The sequence below is a fragment of the Dama dama genome, chromosome 4 (assembly GCF_033118175.1).
Source record: "Dama dama isolate Ldn47 chromosome 4, ASM3311817v1, whole genome shotgun sequence".
Taxonomy (NCBI): Eukaryota; Metazoa; Chordata; class Mammalia; order Artiodactyla; family Cervidae; genus Dama; species Dama dama.
Window position 1 is genome coordinate 55,996,175 of NC_083684.1, and position 8,677 is coordinate 56,004,851.

The 8,677-nt window shown below is 49.3% G+C and overlaps 1 pseudogene; it reads left to right on the forward strand.

The window, feature by feature from the left end:
- The first annotated feature begins 1,022 nt into the window (after positions 1-1,022).
- Positions 1,023-8,393, forward strand: LOC133055106 (thyroid transcription factor 1-associated protein 26-like; annotated as a pseudogene).
- Positions 8,394-8,677: the final 284 nt, after the last annotated feature.

Here is an 8,677-nt window from a genome sequence, read left to right on the forward strand (position 1 = left end):
AGGGTCGGTTCGATTGCTTGACGAGAGGCCAGACAGGAAGCTCAGGCAAGGCTTTATTGGGGCTCTGGGTGCAGGAGGAAGGGAGCCAAACAAGTGACAGTTTCCCCTGGTTTGCACCCCAGGAGGGTGGGGGGTGGGTGTCAGGGCATGCGGGGGACTGTGGTCCCTGAAGTGGGGCGAGTGCAGGCTGGGTCAGGGGTTGGGCTGGAGGGGTGAGATCGAGGTCTGCCCCCTCCCCACACCCTTGGTGGGGTGTGTGCAGGCATCACAGCCAGGCTCCCACTTTTGTTCTCCAGCTGGGACGTGGTGATTGGGTTTTTGATCTCCTTTCCTATCTTGTGCATCATTGGCCCCAACTGTTCATGTGGGGTCTTCCTGAAAGAGGGACTGAACTCTTGTCCCTGGAATTGGCGGGTGGACTCCTAAGCACTGGACCGCTGGGGAAAGCCGGTACAATATATACAGAAAGGCCAGATCTGGGCCTCCTGTGGCCCTGGGCCTAAAACGTTCACATCAGGAAGCCTGTGGAAGGTTTCTCTGCCCCTTTCATCCCCCTCACTTCATCCTCTAGGCACCCATTTCTCCTCTGGGCTCCACTGGTATACTTCCTGATTAGGATGTGATTTGGTTTCAGAAATGGCCTTCTCAAACCATGCAGTGCCACCGCAGCCTCTCTGAATATTCAGCTACTGAGCAGGATTGTCTCCAAACCTGCCTGGTCTCAAGTCCACAATGTGAGCCTGCGGACCTCCACTCCCCTTCCCGTTTCTCTGAACCAGATGTGCGCTCCAGCTGCCTGGCCTCCACCCCCGACAGAGGGCTCCTGTCGACTCCCACCCCCACCCCTGCGCTTTCTCCTGCTGGAGACCCGCTCCCAGGCTAGGGCCCACGGTAGAGACCCTGGGCTGGACATCAGGCAGATCCTGCCAAAGAAACAGACCATCCACTGCACCGCATGTACTTATATCTTTATTTTATTCCGGTATCAGGTTTTGATTTGTTTTTTTTTCTTCGTGTTGTAGATGGAGGTCACCACGGGTCGGGGGAGTGGGGCATGGACAGGGTGTTTGGGGATGTGAGGAGAAGGAGTCTCATGGGTTGGATTCAGAAATAAGGACGTGAAGCGGAGAACGTGGCGATGTAACCATCTGCAGCCCTTCACGTGGCGCATTCGTGAGGCACGAGGCTTCCCATTTCAAAGAAAACTAAAGATTCAGCAAACTTACAAGATATTGCTTTGGAGGGAAAAGAAGGCTCACACGTCAGGCAAATCCCAGTGCACAGATCTGTATCCCAGGTGCACGAAGGAGGGCACCTTCCAAGGCCCGAACCTGGGCTCTTGTCTACCACTCAGAAATGAAGTGTCCCAGGAGACACACGTGCCGACAAAGCAGCAGATCTTCTTGGGAGAGGGCACCCGGGTGCAAAGCCATAGTGGAAGGGAACCCAGGAGAACAGCTCTGTCACACGGCCTGCAGTCTTGGGTTTTATGGTGATGGCATTAGTTTCCGGGTTGTCTTTAGCCGATCATTCTGACTCAGAGTCCTTCCGGTGGTGCAGGCCTTACTCAGCCCAGATGGATGCCAGAGAGAAGGATTCTGGGAGGTGGTCGGACATGTGGCGTCTCCTTTGGACCTTTCCCAAACTCTTCCTGTTGGTGGAGGCTCATTAGTCCCGTGTTCCTTGCCAGCACCTTCTGTCGAAAAACAACTCATGGCAATGGTTACCAGGTGCCTGGCCAGGGTGGGATCAGTGCGCTTCCCCTAACACCCTGATCACCTGCACCATCTCCACTTAGCTGCAGAGGAAAGACTCAGCAGGCAGCTGAGAAAAGCTGACCGTTCCTGGTTAGAACAAGGTGACCAGTCTTTGCCAGAAGACTGCCAAGGTCCCACTGACCAGGCTTTGTCTGAAGGACACTGTAGCCCTGAACGGCTTCCACCAGAAGGACACTGTAGCAGTTGAATATACTCTGTGAAATGTTCCAAAGAAGAAGAGAACGACAAACAAGAGGCACAGGAAGCATATGAGCAAGCTATGCCTGCTGTGCTGCGAAGAAACAGCAAGTGAGAGGCAAAAAAGGAGAGAGGAGAGGCTCCAAGGCTCTCCAAAAAAAGAAAATGCAAGTGCTCGAAACGTGGAGCCAAAACACTCACAGTGTCCAGACAAATTCGAAATCACAAATGGAGTATTTTCTAAGAAAATACAGGGGAAGAATTAATGGGAAAAATTTAGGGTACAAATATGTACTTGATGTTGAGTACTTTTCTATAGGGAATGTCCCTCCTAACACGTAACTAGATTTGTCAACATAATCTGGGTTGCAAAGGGATAGAATAGAAAAAAAAACAAGGTGTAGAAGTCGTACCGTTTTCAAATAGTTTCAATTCTCGTTCATAGTTCAGTTGATCGGTTTCCTGGAGATGCGACAAGGACGTCAAGGATCATTCAACAAAACATTTCCAAGTCGCTTCATGCCGGGGTCCAGCCCCAGCAGGATCCAGGGGAACCCTCAGGATGAACGGCGTCGGCGAATGAGAGAGACAGAGAGACAAACCTCGGCGTTGAGTCTGGAGTTTATTTTTGCATGGCCCCTTTATACCCTTAACAACATCTTTGGGGGAAGTGCATGTTGCTTACACACAGGTCACCTCAAAACATTACAGCAACTTGGCCTTCAACAGAAACTGGATATCACCCACATACTTTTCGTTCACGAGAGTCTTTCTTATCTATTGGCCTTCAGGCCTACTAACATTTTATGGCTTGCACCTGGTGTGACTTAAGCAACTTCAGTAGCCAACCCTGTTTTTCTTATAATTAATCTATTTTCTTTCTAATAAGCGTCATCTCTATGGGAACTAGATAGGATTACATTTTTACAGAACAGAACTGCGAAGGACAGCAGAAGCAGCAGATATGGCACAAAACAGGCTCTTAGTCTAAAAGTTAACTACCTGCAAGAAGTCACCAGCTAATCTCTATCTAAACTATTTCTAAATTTCTAAAGAATTTTCTATTAGGCACATTTGTGGCTATCATATTTGTGGAACTTTTCTCACCCCGCGAAGGGGACTATGCTTAAAAGTTTCTTTTGTTAGCGTACTGTGCTTAGGATGTTTAGAACAATCAAAAGCATTTTGTGCAATGAGATCACACATTTATCAAACAAGCCAGAATGCCAGCAAAATGTTTGAATGGAAGCATTTCCTTCATCTCTGGCCCCTTCATAGGGCAGCAGCATCCAGGAGATTTATTAATTAGGGTTTTAAGTTGGTCCTCATTCAGTGAAAGAGGAGCAGGAGAACTCTCGGCAGGCAACACAAGAATCTGCAACAGGGCAAACAAGAACAACAGCAGAAAAGGGGGGAGGATACAGGGTGGGGTAGAGGCCGAGGCCAACCTGGAGGGTCCCTCATCCTAGACGGCCTTGCCTGTCAGGTTCGTTCCCCGTGACCTCGTCATGGATGGGGTCCCGGACGGCCTTGCCTGCCCGGTATTTTCTTCATGACCTCATCACGGGTGGGACCCCACATAACGGCGCCGGGCAACTTCACATGTTGTTTAAACCGGATTTCTACCTATTGCTTCATCAGGTTCTTTCTGAAAGCAATACGACATCTTGGGTGCGATGGAAACGAGAAACCAGGTTCTCGTAGCACCAGCAATCTTTCCTGTTAGAAAGCTCAAAATAGGTTGAATTGCATGCAGACAAATCAGTTTAATAAATTCCTTTATCACATTTTGGTACGGTAATTCATTTGGCAGAAAGGACATCATCTTGCCCTCGAGATAAGCCCACACAATGTGGCTTAGAAGTCGCAGGAGTAGGTCTTGCATGAAGGAAGTCCTTCTCGCTAAGTCGCAACACATAACGGATATCTCGTTGCTTTCGGTCAGGCTGTGCCTGCGTCTTAATTCATAGAGGTGCCTCAGTGGCTCTGCAGAGAGGCCAGTGTCCTTACAAAGAGAAGTTGAAAGTCACCTAGTGAGGAGAGGCACCGCACAGGGTGCAGAGACCCAAGGGGACGCGCCAGGTTTTAAAGAGCTTGTGGCCTCTTGAAGGGGGCGTGTCTAAGGCAGAGCTGAGAGCTGGTTGTTTTCAGAAGAGGCGGCAGGAAGTGGCGAGTGGGGTGGGGCCAAGCCGCCTGCTCAATATCGGTTTTTGAATACCCCGGGTGTGTTTGGAGCTCTGGAGGTGGTCTCTGATAGCCGGGGACCTGGACGGGGAGAAGTTTGGCTAGGTGTGTGAGAATCAAATACGAAGGTGCTTGTGTCTCCATAGATCTGAGAAAGCTTGCTAGGACTAGTGTCGTTGCACCCGAATCCCTGGGCACTCAGTGGCCATCAGAAGCCGTGCAGAGACTCCAGATGGCGGCAGATACTTTCCCAAAGCTGCTTTGGTGCAGGAGTCTCTGAGGGCAGTGACGGGCCTGTCTGTTGACTCTTAACTTGGAAGGAAAATATGTAAATGAGCACTGGGTTGCCTCAGAACCCCAGGAAAGGACTAGAAGGTGTGAGATGTCTGTGTCCTTAGCACAGAAAAGGTGCTTGCACTGCATCTCCTTGAAGGCGGATGTCATCCTGTATCCTCACACGGCTACCGAGAGAAGTGTGGTGAGTTTGGCTGCTCCCCACTCCAAACAGTAGACAAGCCAGGTTGGGTGAAAGGAAACTTTGCCCTATATCAATGCCGGCAGGTATGGGGGAGGATGGTGGACACCTGTCCAAAGGCCTTCTGACTTATACCCGAACCAAACCCTTAGTGGCAAACAGTAGGTCAAGAGCTTTTCCAGACAGAAATGTGTTGGGGTCGTTATGTGCAGGAAGAGCAAAGTCATCTGCTATATTTTGAAAAAAAAAAATAAGAGAGAATTAGTTAAGACTTGTTATCTGCCTAACCAAGGTTTATAATATCTAATTGCTAGTGAGTAATTCCTATATCGACTGTCCCTTCTAACAGGTAACAATTTTTCAACATAAATTGCATTCTGACAGAAAACAGTGGAAACTTATGTCCTTCGTGCAGTCTGACCATCATGAAATCACCATCTCCATTTGGTGCTTTGGTATCTATAATGTGGCTCACGGGATATGTCTCAGAATATTATCTATAGCCCTTCAGAATCAACTAAATGTCCTTGACTGTGCTTAATGACTATGTCATTATTATTTAGTCTCCTTTGACTGTTTTCCTTTGCTTTCCCATCTCTCACTTCTTTGATTGCAGTCGTTCTTTGACTACAGTTTTCCACTGACAGAAGTCAGGCAGGTACATGGTACGGAATGGGGGGCAAGGACCTTAGGGTCCTGGTCCTGCTTTGAATACCTGTGCTCCTGGAGAAAGGGGGATGCAGCTAAGACATTGTCTGCCCAGAGGGTGTGCAGTGGAGATGGTGAGGCCTTGGGTACCTGTGGGAAGCCTGGAAAGGGGGATTTGTGTCCTTCTGGGAGTGGAGGCAGTCTTAGATGAGAGACTGTTGACATAGGCACTGAACAAAACAAAACATGTGCCAATTGTTGACTGAACAGAGTTAGTGGTTTTGATAATATTGGATGTTGGGTCTGGGGGCTCTAATAGAGGAAGCCACAGTATTATTCATAGTCATCCAGTATGGAATGGCCTAAATTTTTTCCCAAAATTTCGGCTATGCAAGGTTCGGCTGTCAAATGGAGAAGTGGGGATAATCACCCCTTTAGTAATCAGGGTTTTACAAAATTTTCATCTTTGAAGACTATGTTTTCATTTACTTTGGAGCACATTAACTGTTTTAACTGGGGGGGGCGGGGAGGGTCCCTAGGATATTGTTTTAGGAAATCAATTTGCAATCACAAGAAAATAGGTTTAATTTTAATGTATCTTACAGTGTCTCTGCCCATAAAGGATATTTTAAAACAATGGCTAGTATGACTATGGGAAATTTAGGCCAGGCATCAGTTAAAGTGAAACATTACATTCTTCTCTTTTATATGTAGTTGGGCTTCCCTGGTGGCTCAGATGGTAAAGAATCTGCCTGCAGTACAGTAGATGGGGTTCCATCCCTGGGTCGGGAAGATCCCCTGGAGAAGGGAATGGCCATCACTCCAGTGTTCTTGCCTGGAGAATTCCATGGACAAAGGAGCCTGGAGGGCTACAGTCCATGAAGTTGCAGAGAGGTGGACACAACTGAGCAACTAACACTTTAACTTTTCATGTGTAGTTACTTGCATCGCCAGCAGATTCTTAACCACTTAGTCCACTAGGGAATCCCCAGATGTCTTTTCATCCAAGATATTTCTGCAAACACTTGGACACACAAAACTCCTCATATATACTATTTATTAAGACAGGATCACACCTGGGTATGAATGTGGCTCTGACTTCTGGGCTTTCATTTGTAAAAGCATGAGGCAAACCAAACATCAGGGTCTCTTACTGGTAAAGAATGAGTGACTGGATGTGGCGGGGGGAACAAGCTTGCAGTCAATGCTGATGACAGCTATTCTCTCCAGGCTCGAGTGCCGTGAAGTTACAACCCCTAAAACTTTCAGAGTGCATTTAGTGCAGTGAAAGTTGCTTCAGTTGTGTCCAACTCTTTGCAACCCCATGGACTGTAGCCCCCCAGGGTCCTCTGTCCATGGACTTCTCCAGGCAAGAATACTGGAGTGGGTTGCCATTCCCTTCTCCCTGACCCAGGTATTGCATTTCAGGCAGATTCTCTATCATCTGAGCCAGTGAACTTAAAGTATTTCTAAATGACTCAGCCTTGGGGAAGGTGAATAATCTCTGAAGAACAGGGCTGCAGGCACTGACATTGTCCTCATTTAAATCTGGGCACATAGGACCTAGAATCCAGGAGGTTCCAGATGACCTCTGTGCTCACAAGGCTCCTGCTATTCAGAGCTGTGGCTGATTCCCTCTGGGTAGATTCTGGGGAGAAAGGGCTTGTCTCTGATGAGGCTGGTGTCCCTTCCCTTGTCCTCAACATCCCCTTTCTCACCTACAGCTTCCTAGTCTCTGTCTCCAATCCCTGCCCACATTATGCCCTCCTGGGGCCCATGTTGAAGCCTCCCCTAGCCTCAGCCTACCCTTTCCCATCCTGCCTATCATATTGTCTAGGCAGTCAACAGCCCTCCTCTGCTTGATGAGCTCCTGATCAACAACGTGCGAAAAGGCAGGACAGAAGTGGGAGCTGTCTGTGTTGCTGGAGTGGATCAGCTCAGAAATCTTGCTAGGAAAGGAGGGCCCCAGGAAGGATTTACAAGGTAGATCACACTTGTGTTCCGTAGTGTTTTAGGTTGCTTCAACAGGACCGCCATGCCTGGACATGTGAGACCTTCTCCAGCAGGTGAGTTTACTCCATCTCCAGCCCAGATTCTCACCCGAGTGGTCTAACCACAAATGAATGTTCCCCACCATCATTTCCTGTTATTGCAATATTTTTTTTCCTTTTTTTTTTTTTTTTTTGTGCACTGGGTCTTTGTTGCTGTGTGTGGGCTTTCTCCCTGCTGTGAGTGGAGGCTACTCTCTAGTTGGAGTGCGCACACTTCTTGTTGTGGCGGCTTCTCTTGTTGTGGAGCACGGGCCCTAGGCAGGCAGTCTTCAGTAGTCGTGGAGCACGGGCTTAAATGCCCCAAGGCATGTGAAATCTTCCCAGACCAGGGATGGAACCCATGTCCCTGCATTGGCAGGTGAACCATTAAAAAAAAACCCACTGGAGCACCAGGAAGCCCTATATGTATCTTTCTTGGTACATGTAACTCTTCTTCATTTCAACAGTAGATTGAATCCTACTGCTGTTGTGTAACCACTAAGTTGTGTCTGAATGTTTTGTGACCCCATGGATTGTAACCCGCCAGGCTCCATGAGATTTGCTAGGCAAGAACCCTGGAGTGGGTTGCCCTTATCTCCTCCAGGAGATCTTTCCAAGCCAGGGGTCGAACCTGTGTCTCTTGAATTGGCAGGCGGGTTCTTTACCACTGAGCCACTGGGCAAGCCCAGGAGGACCCTGAGGTGTACCAAAAAGGGACTCAGAGCCAGGCCAAGGGAGATGATTGGCTAAAGGAAATCCAGAAGAAATGCCGCATAGAAGTGATTTAACTACCATGAGGCCCGACCCCCCCACTCTTTCTGAGCCCTCTGGTGTGTCTATCCACAAGCACCCTATCCCTCCTAAGAAACACTTTGCTTGCGTCACCACTTTGCGTCTCTAGGTGGAGATTCACCGCTACATAGATAATGAGTCAGGGTTTGTCACGGCCATTCTCCCTGGCGGTCTGGTGGTCAGGATCCAGTGCTCTCCCTCCACAGCCCGACGTCGGCCTCTGGCCAGGAGCTGAAATCCTGCTTTGAGTCACTGCAGGCCGAGGTCAGCCTCCTGCCTGGCTGTGTGCTGACCTCCTCCCCCTGCTGAGCTGAGGCTCCAGCCAGGCACAGGGCAGGGGAAGGGCCAGATCTGGAGGAGCGAGGCCAAGGGATCTGAGCCCTCCTGGGGCTGAGGGCTGGGGAGGTTTTCAAAGGGCACATTCTGGAGGGGAGTCTGAGGGGCTCAGTGTGGGGCGCAGGGGTAGCGCTGTGGCCCAGACCCGGGAGCTCGGAGGCCAGTTCCTAATCTGAGCAGAGGGGCTCTGGTGGTCTTGAGAGAAGTTGGGGGTGCACAGGACCCAGACGCCAGTCTTCAAAGGACTGAACAGGGTC